Source organism: Plectropomus leopardus, chromosome 10 (genome assembly GCF_026936395.1).
Source record: "Plectropomus leopardus strain MGB_pleo_1.0 chromosome 10, ASM2693639v1, whole genome shotgun sequence".
In the NCBI taxonomy this organism is placed as follows: Eukaryota; Metazoa; Chordata; class Actinopteri; order Perciformes; family Serranidae; genus Plectropomus; species Plectropomus leopardus.
The window spans coordinates 1,210,162-1,223,670 of NC_142185.1; the positions used below are offsets into that span (position 1 = coordinate 1,210,162).

The 13,509-nt window shown below is 42.0% G+C and overlaps 1 non-coding gene and 1 pseudogene across 1 annotated transcript; both read right to left on the reverse strand.

Moving 5' to 3' along the window:
* Nucleotides 1-583: 583 nt before the first annotated feature.
* LOC148188371 (uncharacterized) lies at nucleotides 584-5,414 on the reverse strand (annotated as a pseudogene).
* A 7,741-nt stretch (nucleotides 5,415-13,155) lies between these two features.
* Nucleotides 13,156-13,326, reverse strand: LOC148188372 (U1 spliceosomal RNA). The gene has a single exon (XR_015777807.1). It is a non-coding gene; the product is annotated as a U1 spliceosomal RNA (small nuclear RNA).
* Between the last annotated feature and the right edge of the window lie 183 nt (nucleotides 13,327-13,509).

Consider the following 13,509-nt stretch of genomic DNA (forward strand, 5'->3'; position numbering starts at 1 on the left):
TTAACTTACCAACGCCACTTAATTCCACAAATGCTGACATCAAAAATACAAGTGACAGTATTTAAAACACTGTGTAAGGCCCTAAACAAATGGCCTGAGGACATTTTTTAAACCATCAGTTGTTGCAATATATACTGCAATATGCTTATTTTACAGAGGAATCAATGATGGAACTGTTTATGGTCTGGTTGGTTAATTCAACAAATCAAATTCCTTACAAATTCAACACACTGATGGCAGATGAAATTGTGTTAAAATCCAATATTGCCAGAAACATTTCTGCTCATCGATTTACACCATACCCCATAAAGACCTATAACATCTACATATAGCAAAAAAAAAAAAAAAAAAACACGGAAAAATGTTTTGCATACCGTTTGAGACATATTTAGTAACCACTCCCTCCAATTTGGTGTGAACAGTTAAGTACATTCAGACTAACAAGAAGAACAATATGTTTCTCAGATGATTATGAGAAAAAAAGATTTCTCTGGTATGCTCAAAATGACAGAGTCTCTATGAATATGAATTGTCTCTCAAGTGGAGGAGCAACTTTGTCAACTTTGCTTGCTCAAAAATTAGATTACTCCACTGCAAAAAGGTCGTTCCTAAGGCTCAGCACCCTGGGCCTCAACTTTCCATCTTCCAGCCCCATCAAGACTTTCTGGATGAAGTCAAAGGTGTTGGCCAGGTCTTTCGGATAGCTTAAATGTAGTGCATAAATCAATGCAAAAAGCCTGACATATGCATCAGCCAGTGTGGGCATTTCAATAACAATGTTACCCTCAATTACGACTGCAGCCTTGTCTGGGCAGAAGAATCTGGCATCCGTTGAATTGGCACAGATCAAGACAAGGCCAACCGGTGTGTCATCAATGTCTGGTTCATCTGACTGCGAGGGCTGTAGATGAGAGAGACAGAGAAAGAGGACAAACACCCTTTAACATACCACAACTGCATGTATTGCAACACAGTACACAGACATTGTTTACATAACATTGTACAATTCTGAATGTTTTCAACTTTTAGTTGCCCTACATACACGAGAACGGAACCAATAAAAAGGAAAAAGTCTTTCATTTGGATCTTTTTTAAAAAAAAAAAGCCACGGTCACATGACAAAGTTGTGAAAATAATCTGCGTGCACCTGGATCTGCAAAAATGACTGAAAACACTCTAGTGCACACTGGAGCGTGGCCATGTCACCTGTGCAGGCATTCTTTTAAATGCTCCTTGGTTAACATTCTTGAGATATGATCACTGTAAACCAAATAAGTAAGAGGGCGTTTGTGCTGTGAAATGATGAAGACAGTCTGATAACTATAGGATGTTTGTGTGTGTGTGTGTGTGAAAATGTGAAGTTGCATGGCATCCGGAATGTTGGCAGAGGAGATCAATCAATACAGACAGACATACAGAATATAGTTTGGCATTGCTGCATTTTGTGGTTGTTAAAAAGATCTTTCAGCTCTAACTCCATCTGAAAGGAGGAGACAGCAAGGTGAAGGCACAGGTAAGACAGGAGGGCGTAAGAGGGAGAAAGAGTGAGGGAGGCGGAGAGAGAGAGAGAAAAAAAAAGGGGGTGAGCGCTGTCAACCATGATCAGCTGTTTCTCTGCTCCTCTCACTGCTAATTTTGATCGATTATTGTGATTAAGAACGGTAAATAAATATTGCTCTTTTAGTGATGACAATTACAGTTCCCTACTTTTTCCTCCAAACTGTGTGTCAGGTTACCATTGTAACTGTGACAGAGGAACGCTGTTAATGAAAAAGAAAGTTATGAGAAAGATAATTATATTGTATGCCATATCTTGAATAAACAGCATATTATGGTTTACACTGTTTGATTTATATAGCAACCAAGATTATTGTGAAGCAACTGAATCAACATGTGAATGCAGCGTGACCTGAGTATGCAAGGAAATAAGAGCAAGAGAATAGCCGTCATTTGAAGATGAGATCACCCAGATGTATGAATTTAGATAGTGATATTTTTTTAATAATCAATCATGCAGCCCTACTCAGAATTCCCTACTTTTTTAGCTAAAACCTCTCATCTGCCAGATTCTAAGAGTGTTTTTCACATGCAGATTGTTTGCTCCATCTATTGTAAGCACTCAACCACAGACACGGAGTGTAGTCAGATCAAGTAAGAGAGAGAGCTGGCCTCCCTTCTCTCTGAGGGCTGCAAAAGAAAAAAAAAACGGACAATACATTGTTGCCATCTTGTTTCTGTAGTATGAAAACAGGAGTTCAAAAAACTTTAAGGCCCAATCCCAACATCCCCCTAAAGCCTTAAGCCCTGAGTCCTCACTGACTGTGCTGATGTCATTTCCTGGATGTTTGAGTGAAAGAGTCTATAAGGGGCTGAAACAGTTTAGCAGGATTGGGACGGTACTTTCAGATGTTTTACTTTACCTTATAGATTGTTTTAGGCTCAAAACAATTACACAGAAAAATAACATAACCAGGAGTACAAAAACAGAAACATATTCATTCAGTCTGGAAAAAGTTTTCATATTGTTTCATAAGCTTATTACTTTTTTATGATTAATAATGTGTATTTAATAATGATAGATTTAGGACGTGAATTATATCAAGTAGAAAATGTCAAATGTTTTGTAGCGAGTTAGAATTTTCTCTGTGAGTGCGAAATGCTGTTATTGTGCATTCCACTGCAGAAATGTTGCAATGCTATGAATTGAGGGTAATTCAATTAGCCAAAGTCTGCAGAGTTGTGGACTTACAGAAAGTGGCTATACAGGGCTCAAGATGAGCCCTGAATCACATAATAATTTGACACTGGGACAGCCTTAAACCTTCGCAGACTACCAAGAACACGCCTCAAAGTCTGTGAGACTGTGAGGGTGGACATTTGAAGTTGGCCAAACTGTAGCACTGATCAAATATGAACCACAAGCCTGTTGTTCATCCATTCTATACCCTACAATAACTAATCAGAAATTTTTATGGTATTATTCAAAACTTGCAAGCAGAACTTATATCTGAGCAGAGGAGTATCAAATTTGCTTATTTCTTGCTGACACAAAAAAGCTCTGGTTAAACCAGGACAATTCATACCTTTCAAAACCAAGTTTCTCCTTTTTCTTAAAACTTCTGAACATTTAATGTGTAGACTTACATCCCACAGCTTCAAGAACGTGGAGTCATCCTCACGCAGATATGCAGGGAGAGCACGAAGAACAGCAGCACGTCTGACATGCACGTCAACTTGTCCCTTTAGTGAGAAAACATTCTTTTTTCACTTTTGATGTTAAACAGCAGAGTCAAACAATGCTTCTTTATATACGAGGTCATTCCATACCAACTCACCTAGTGTACACTTCGGCAGAATTCACATTAAATCCAGCAGTGATTCAAGCAGGATTGTTTTAGTGCTTTAGACTGTAATCACTGTGACACAATCAGAAAACACTGTTTTGTTCTCCTAATTAACTGCTTTATTGATGTTACTGCAGCTCTCTTGGCCCTTGTCTTTCTCTCTCATCCTCATCAAGCTGGAGAGAAGTTTGTGCCGACTCTGAACAGAAAGTTTATGAGCAACAATTGACAGATTCTGCACAGTATGCATTCTGAATCAAGGATTAATAATACTGAAGGTACAATCCCCCTCCTCTATGCTCATATCTCCCAGGCTAATAGTCAGGTCGTCCATGCTGTCATTGTGAGTGACCTGTGTATGTGTGACCAGGGCATATATGTGTGTGCATCACCACTGTAACCTACATCACTGCCTTGACCAGTGGTTGACAGGTAATGTTTATTTTAAAAACCTGGAGAAAAGGAGGTTCGACCCGCCCTTTAAGCATTTGGGGATTACAGTTATTTACTGACTGAACATTGACTGTCATTTTTAACAATTTCTGTTTCAATTAATTTTCACTTTACCACACACAAATTGTGACTGAATAGTATTTATATAGTTCTGTCACATCTGGAAGTTAATTAGTCCTACATTACAAATGAGTTCCACAAATCCTGCTTCAGATAGCTTCATGGCTGAAAAGCCATTTTTTTAAAACACATTTTGGCTAGAGATTTTCCAGAGAAGGATTTTTTAATTTTAAACTTTTCACTACAAACATATAACATCCTTGATTTAAAAAAAAAAATATTACTCATTACATTTATCCTTTATTTTTTTAATTAGATAATTTTCATACTTCATAGGTACATGTTTGTACTTTGCTGACGTCAAGGTTTTCTATCAGTGTCATACATGAGGAGACCCTGAGAGAGTTTTTCCAGTAATTCTGTTAATTCGTAAGATACAGCTTGTTATGTAATTTCTGACATAGAGACCTCTGCCAAACCTAGGAAAAAAATTGAACTCTACATTACTGTATTCTGTGATTTTAGGTGGATCATTTCATGAGTTTGCACAGAATGACCCATATACTACAGGAAAAGAGTCCCCCAAAGAGATGAGAGTTCAAACAAACAGTCTACTGTACTATAGTTATCAAGCACCAGGAAGTGTAACCAACTCACCAGTAGGTCATAAGTGCTGAAGAGCTGATCAAGAACTTCAGCTGCTTTCCCTGTGTGTGCAGCTTTCTTTCTGAACAAGCTCTGAAGACGGGTGTATGTCGATCCAACTCAGCATAGAAGTGGTTTTTCAAGTTGATGTTTGTGATCCTGTGAAACTCAGAACAGATCTGCACAAATACAGAATGACATTTTAATATCTGTGTATAAGGGGCCTGTAAAAAAAGAAAGACAGATAATCCTACAATATTGGCAAATCATTAGCCTTATACTTAAATTGCTTCTCAGATCTGGGGTTATGCAGACACTTGACTACCAATGCAGAAGCCAAGTTTGATGCAAATCTTAAGTAATACTGCCCAAGTTATCATAATAAAGCCCCACAATAAAACTGAATTGTTGTAGTAGAAATATATTTTCACCTGGGAGTCCATTTTAAGGGCAGGCCAGCGTTCCAGGATCTCTCCAACAAGTAGGTCATCATTGATGACCTCTTTCCGCCGCAGGGCAAAGGTAGTTTGCATCAACTTTGCAATCAGGGTAAGGTTTCTGCAAGTCATCTTGACCTCATCTATAACTTGAAGTCTCAACTGCTCAAGACTTCCAGCATCTTCACCTCTTGGGAAGTTTGGGAGGAAATTCACTTCTGCCCTTTTTGGTCTTTTGGTGTTAGTGTGGGGAGTTTTTCCTTGGGTGATGTGAGGGTCTAAGGGCAGAGGGATGTCGTACACTGTAAAGCCCTCTGAGGCAAACCTTGTTTTGTGATAATGGGCTATATAAATAAAACTGACTTGACTTGACTTCTCTGTCTGGGTTGTTTCTACTTCTCTTCCCAGAATTTACAGCTATCTCATGAAATCCTGCCTGACTCAACTTAGTGCGGTAGTTCCCCATCTTAAACTTGAGACTATTTTTCCAACCATACCATCCCATCTGAGATCCTGGCTCTTTAAGACATGGATGTTTGGTGACAAGTGCCTCTGCTACCATTGAAAATTCCCTATCATTAGGGTATGCTTTGAAGCTATGCATTTTAGCTGCAAGGGTCTCAAGTATGTCATGTTTTTGGCCCCTAGATAACTTAGGAGTTTTCCCTGTTCTCTCAAATGTAACATTTCCCTCCCCCAGTACAAGTTCTATCTCGTAGGAAAATGCGGGCACTGGAAAAACATCAGGCCATTTCTCAGCCCTGACAAGAATCATGGCATGGGGCAATATTATTGTGTCATCTGATGCAAGCCGGGATCACTTTCTGACCTCATAACTTTTAGTACAGCTTTCTGTGGAAGCTCCTCAATGTCTACCAGGGAACATAACTGCCCGTCAAAGTCTGGATCTTCGTATGATAAGCTAAAGTGATAAGCTAAAGTCAAAGTCTAGCTTAAATTTTTCTTTTATCATGGTTTTCAGTTCATCTATGGATTCTGGACGTGAGGATAATGTCAACTTTCTAACAATGTCTGTGGAAGTATGGACATGAAGAAGAAAGTTTTGAGCTGCCATTTCCTGTCATTAGAGAGGAACAAGAAGAGAGAGAGAATGGATAATGAGGAACAAGCAAATTGACAACACCAAATTAAGCCATGTGGAGTACACTTACTTGATTTTTGGAGCCGATGCCAATATTAAGTAGCAAAAAAAAAAAAAAAAATCCCAAACAATATTGGCCATATAACACACTGTGCAAGAATCTCTTAAATATTATTATCAAGCACTTTAAAATAAAAGCATATGTATAGGAGTGAGGATATTATACATTTTCACAGTAAAGTTTGTTGTTTCAAATTACATCAGTGCACTGAAAAAATAAGCTTCAATGTGAATTGCATAATTAAAATTCTGAGGATATCTGTGAGAGGCCAATATCTTCCAACAGTTTCGACCAACTGATAAAGCAGTTAGGCACAAGGTATCATTAACATCAAATGTGTACTTTTTGCCAAAAAAGTTTTGAATTTTCCAGAAGCGAGACAATATAGCAGTTGGACAGTATGAAAACTTTTTGGTCTTAACACAACGCAAAAAAGATGATTGCAATAATTCGCAATTATTTAATTTCCAGTGAATTTTACTGTTTCACTGAACTGCTATTATTTTAGACAATGTCATTTATTGTTGAAGTGTAAAATGCCGAGACTCTGTTGTATATCTTTGTGTTTGATAACCACATTTGAGGAATCGTTGCAAACAAATTTGTGTATAATACGCCAATACTGCATATAGATATCAGAATTCTTTTCACTACCTAATATTGATTTCCCCAAAAATTGCATATCGGTTGAACTTGAGAATTTACTAGGCTTGTCATGGTGTGAACTGGCAGTGTCACAAATTGGTTGTGAGCTTACACTAGTGTTAATTTTTTCCATGCTGTTCCATCAGCATGTATATATCTTCATGTCTAAAAGCTATTTAATCCTCCAAGTCTCTGATCAAAATAAATCTTTTCTGTGTCAGCATTAAATGCCCACCAATATTGTATGCTGTGAGACTTACTGTGTCATTTAGCTCTGACAGCTGATGCACAGAGAAGTTGTCTGAGGATGTCAGCTCAAACGACCTTAAATGCTCACTGTACCAGCATTCGTAGGTTCTGCAAAGAAAGGAAACACAGTTACTCACAAGCAGCATATGCTCAATCATGCTGAATTTTGGAAGACCTCCAGTTTGGCCTACAGAAACAAACATTCCCCTTGCATACTCTGTGCCATTTATGCAGACCTTTGGTGCACAGTATACGTTTTGGCTATCTGTCTTTGTCTCTATGAAGTCTTTTGCCACTTGAGGGAGTGTGGCGACCTGGACAGAGGTGACACTTGGGGCTTGTGTTTGAGGTCTGAAAAATGCCGGCGCACTAAAATGATAGGCCATCATGTGCTGATGCCTGGTCGCAAGAGTTTTCAAGACATTCTTGAAGTTATGTGTGTCGTGTATGACCCTTTTGAAAAAGCGATGTTTTCCCTCAAACCTCATGGTCCATAGGTGAACAAGAGGCCCAAAACGCTTTGTCAGCTCTGGGTAGTGTTCCACATAATGATGCTTGAGCATGAAGACCCTGTCTGTGGTCACTTATTTTAGCCTGCATGTACTGGATGGATTCTTCTGTGAAAGATGGAGACAACACCAGTTGAACAATTTCTTTCAGGTCCATTAGAATAGCCCAAGCTTCATCTCCTTCAGGGACTTTGCCTCCTACCATAAGTGGTAATAACCTCAACAATGTGGAATTTTCATGCCCATTCCCACCAATGCTCAGTTTGGCTGCAAAGTTCTTTGGGATCACTTGTGGTCTGTCAAGCCTGTCGGAATGCTGATACGGAAATGTCCGAATCTGTGTGTTCAGATATTCGAGAGTGAAATACTTCAGACGAATCATCTCACGGATACACAAGGCCAGCTCAACTGGCACAATACCCTCAAACAGGTCATGAAGTATATCAGGTGGGAAACCTGTAATAGGATGAAAATGCTGCAATACCTTGCTGAGCGCACACTCACCTGTAACACAAAAGTGAGTTGCATTTTCTCCCTGCATAACATTCTGCACATGAAGATCATGGCTGGCCTTTGTTCTCATGTTTAACTCTGCTTCTGAAACTTCACTCAACTGCATCTGGTCTGAGGTACAGCAACAGAATCTGCAGACGTAGTGTCCTCGGAAACCCTGCACAAAGCCTGCAAGACCATGAGCAGCCAAATTATCAGCTGCAACACATAAGACAGTTCCCTCGATACACTGACCAACAGATTCTATGAAAATGCTGTCCTGTTCAAGAATGTGCAAATCTTTCAACAATGGTTCCAGCACACTTTGATATCCACACTTCTGCAGATCAGGTACTTTGCACAGCAGAGCTAGCTGAATGACATGCAGACTAGACCTGTACTGGGCACATTGGCAAGTAACCAGTATACTGCACAAAGTTTGTGGATCTTTTGAGCTGTGCCTAATGGATTAGCTAGTTCAATGTCATCCACATACAAAATCAGTGACAGCTTCAGCTCTCCTCGCTCTGACAATAACTGATTTTCTTTGAAATATGTTCCATCTTCATGAGTCATGTACAGTCCAGGTGGTGATGGTTTGGTTTCTTGAATCTTGTCAAGTATATCAGTATTGTTAAACATTGTTTGAATCATCTGTAGAACTGGAACGTACACTGCTGTGCATCCACTGGAATCTATGGCATACTGCACTGGCATTACCAGAGGGTAGTTAGCCCTTACAAATGTTTTCCTCCGCTTAGCAGTGGACAACTCTTTCCCTTCTGATGTTGCACTGACAAAGACATTACTTTTCATGACAGCTTCTACTAATTCTTGAAGCAGAGCACCACTGACAGACTGACCGTGTTCTTGAAAAACCCTAATAACAGAGTCCCTCACAAGAGGTTTTGACAATGAGAATATTTGCGCCAAGCTTTCAACTATGTCCTGTATAGCCATCTCTGACACGTGAAGAACACTGTGCATTTTCAAGAACAGAGAGGCCAAACTGTTTCGCAACTGGGCCTGCAATTCACCTGTGTCAACTACGGACTCAGGAGGGATACACTCAGGAGCGTCCTGCAAAGGAGAATTCTGAGAGTGATCATCCTCATCAAATTCAGCTTGACTCTGCACTAGTTGGCCATCAGTTTCTGTACGAACAATCTCATTCTTAAAATCTGAGACATCACAGTTTGGATGATCCCTACTTTTGTGGGCGTTGAAGGAGGAATACACATTAGTGCGGTAATGACAATTTTTGAATGGGCAGTCCACCATCTCGTGTTGTTTCAAATTTGTCCTCAGATGACAGAGAAGAGTTTTATCATTGAATGGTTGCTTAAGTCCACACTTGGGACAAATGAATGACACACACTCTTCCTGATTTCCACTGGGCACAACTGCCTTCGAATGAATCCGTGTTAAGTGAATTTTCAAAGCATTTACTGACTGAAATGTGCAGATGCACACAGACATAGAGACAAGGCAATGGACTTACAGAGGAAAAATTGCTATGATGCAAACGATAGTGTTCAAGCAACTGTGCCTTTTTCAAAGGCAGCAGCGCAAAGTTTGCACCTCCAAGCCATTGCAAAACTTAATATCCCTTTAAAATCATTCAAAAATCATCAAAAGCATTCAGAATGAAAACAAACAATTTTTGTATTGTGTTTCCATATTTGGAACTTTGTGCAATAAATGTCTATAAAAGTTCAATGATAGCATACCAAGTAAATCAGCCTGTTGCTTCTGTTTCAACCTTAAAAAGAAAGAAAACTCATTAGTTATTAACTCAAAACCACAATACACTCTCAGGTATGAAGGCAAAAAACCATTAAGCACTGTTTTAAACTTAAAATGTAGGCAGTTAAGTGTTTCCTACAGAATGGCTAAATCTGCCTCCATCACACAGTGTTGCTTTAATTCCATTAATGCATGCATATTGGTTTGCTTCTGTTTTTTTCCTTTTCGTTTTCTCCATCTCATCAATGTTACCTGCTAACAAAGACAGTTTCTTAAAGTCGTCCAAAAACACACATGCCTTTGACTAGATTTTTTTCTCGTGATTCAGTTGTCTAGAGACAGGTGAGCCATGTGAGGATGAAGAAAAACAACAATATAAATGGCCTAAATTAAGGAGGAGACGTTGCAACACAATCAGAGTGTTTACAGGAGGATTGACACGAGAGAGCGTCTGCTCAGCATGCATGTGTGACTGACAAGCTATGAGAGGAAGGGGAGAGCAAGTCATCGATCACAGATGACATTGTTAGCTCGAAAGAATAATAAATGAATAAGTATATCGCCTAATTTTGGAAAACACTATCAGTAACATTAATGTATTTCATTTTAACCCTTCAACTGTGTGGATGTTAGGTTAACTCACAAATGCAGGTCCATACTGTAAGACAGTTATTTCCCACACTACTTAATTGGCAAGCCTTATTTCGCTTTACATAAATGCCAAACACATGGTGAAACATTCTTGCACAAAATTAATGGGAAACAGCTAACTCAACCTCTTGCCTGTAAGTTACTACCATGCCCAGACATGTCCGACCATTAGGAACATAATGCTAATGCTAGCTATATCTCTAAGAGCTCAAATCACATTCACCGGTCGAATGTATAAAATAACCGCTAACACACATAAACACATTATAAGCAGAAAATAAATTGCAACATTGAATATGGAGCCAAAAAACAGGAAACATTAACTTACCAGAGTAGAGCACTCAAAGCCAACATCAGTGCAATGGCGGTCAATACACAAAGCACGGAGGAGACGGTTAGCTGAGCAGCCGAAGAAAACTGCTGCATGCTACAGCAAATTTAACCAAAAATATCTTCACTTCCAGTCCAAAACGAATTTCCCAGCAGAAAACAAACAATATTCTTCAAACATAGCCAAGTTTTTAACACTTTACCAGGCTGCAAACGTGTCACACTATTTGTCCTCTCAAGCGAGCAGTCAATATGGCGGACTTCTTCCTCGTCTTTGTGAAGAAGCACGTACGCACGTAGGTGACGTCACACAGACTAAAGGACTAATGTCAATTTTTTTGAGTACTATTGCAAAACTGCATTATAGAAGAAGAGTATTGTAAACTTAAAATGTGAAATATGCACTAATAACTCATGACATTAGTGTTGAATGAACTTTTTTTCAATTTCTGAGTAAACACAACTCGTTTTTTTTAACAAGGTTTTACTGTTCGGGTTTTACAGTGCATCAATAGGCCCATGATGTGTTATTTGATAGGATTTTTTTAGCCCCGACTTGCGCGGAGGTGCGAGGGCCTGTTCATTGCTGCTTGCAGCTTTAATTATTATTAGGGCCCAAGCACCGAAGGACCCTATTGAAATGCAAAGGATTATTATTATTATTATTCATTATTATTATTACAGAAAATAAATTGCTTTTTTGAGGGCTTTAACATATTCAAGTCACCAAATTTTGCACAGACATCAGGACTGGCAAAAAATTTGATATTTTATGGGTTACCTGTATGGGCTTAAAGTGAAGCTATATAGCAGAGCTTCAGGAGCAGAACCACACCTCGACCGCACCTCAACCGCGCCTCTTCCGGCTTAAATATCCTCCTAACCCGCTCTCCCCCTTTCGTCCTCGTTATTCTGCATGAGCGGGTAACGACACACCACGTAGCGTTCCACTCTCAGTCGACTGTGGTTCGCTCACTCACTATCTCTCTGTCCCCGTCGGATGACGACCTGTTCGGTCGAAGCCGTGATGATGGCCCTCACCGTCTCCATCTGGCCGTGCAGGCGTCCTCAGGGTCTGACGCTGACAACTTCTCTGTCGCATCCGTGCCGGAGACGCCGACCTCAGCAGTGCAACCAGCCGCCGGCCCCTCGGTTCCCTCCATGGTCCATGTTCCACCCGGCTCCTCTCTGCTCACCATCCAGATGTACGGCTCGGCCGATGGTTCCTCTGCATCTCGGGCGATGGTTCCTCTGCATCTCCTTTCCTCAGCGGAAAGAAGAGGACGTGGTCGCCCCCGTGCAGCCCTGCGCCACCGCGGTTCTCCTACTCCATCGCTGCGGAGGATGGTGACGGCCTCCCGCCGTTGTCTCGACTCTGCCGGCTCGGCGGCTTGCCGTCGAGCGCTGAGCGCTGGAGCGCGGCGTCACCACGCTCCAGCGAGGTCTCCCGATTGCTGGCCACCTTTGAAGACCGGGGAATATCGTTTCGCAGAACTGACAACAAAGCTTTTTGACATCCTGACATCTGAACCGCTCTGTCAACATCGGCGGTCTTCCAGGTGACATCATTGCGGCGGCTCCCGTCGTGCGCCATGATGTCAGCACCTCTGTTAAAGGGCCGGTTCGTCTTCAACCACTTACGGCTGACCGTGCTGAATGGGAAGCGGGGACATGCTGCCTCGGGCGAGTCAAGTCAAGTCAATTTTATTTGTAGAGCCTATTATCACAAAACATGGTTTGCCTCAGTAGGCGTTACAGTTTACGACATCCCTCTGCCCTTAGACCCTCACATCACCCAAGGAAAAACTCCAACCCCCCCAAAAAAAGGAAGAAACCTCAGCAAGAGCGGGGCGCTGGGGCTGCGGCAGTCGCTTCACCTCGCGGCCGGTCAGGTTTGCCTGAAGCGTCAGATGTGTCGGTGGCGCCCTCCCACTCCCACCAGCTCACCTCACCTGCGATTCTCGACGCTGCGTTGCCTGCACCCTCGACTGTTCTCCCTCCTCAACTTGAGCAGCCCGCTCATGTTGGACTGCCTGGCACCGGGATGCCAGCACCACTTCCTGCTCTTCCTGGCCATCCGCAGCAGCTCTGTCCCTTTGGGGCACCTGGCACCGGGCTGCCTGTGCCCTCTACTGCTCAACCTCAGCAACTGCAGCATTTGTTTCATGATGGGATTTCTGGCACCGGGGTATCAGTGCCCCCGGCCGCATGTGCTGCACCACTTCGCTCTCGCTGGGGCACCAGGACGCTGCTGCCCCCTGTTGTACATCTGCAGTGACCTCGACGGTTTGCTCTCGCTGGGGTTGAGCCTGGCGAAAGAACCAGTTGAATGACGGAGGGCAGCGGCGCTTACATGGCCCTTCACCTCCCGTCATGCCTTGGCCCGGCGAGCCAAGCAGACAGCTTCATTCAACATGTGACGGTCGGGGAGAGCGGGCGCGAGTGAACCCCCACTAGCTTAGAAATTATGCAGTCCAGAGATTCCCCAGCATTTGGGGAATTCGCTGGGGTCATCAACAATAAGGGAGTGCAAATGGCTGAGTTCCTACGCCCAGGGTGAACCACCTTCTTGATCACGGTATCGCCCCTGCCAGGTAAGTATAGGCGGGAGGCTGGGAGAAGGGCTTTATTTCCAGAGCGCCTTTTTCTAGCTGACAGTTCCCAAGACACGAATCTCAGCCTTCCTTGCCGTCAGCGTTAGCTCACCTTGGTTGTGGCCTTAGCTTACTGCGCTTACTGCATCTCAGAAAGGAACCGAGGGCCCGTGACTGCACAAAAGCGCAAA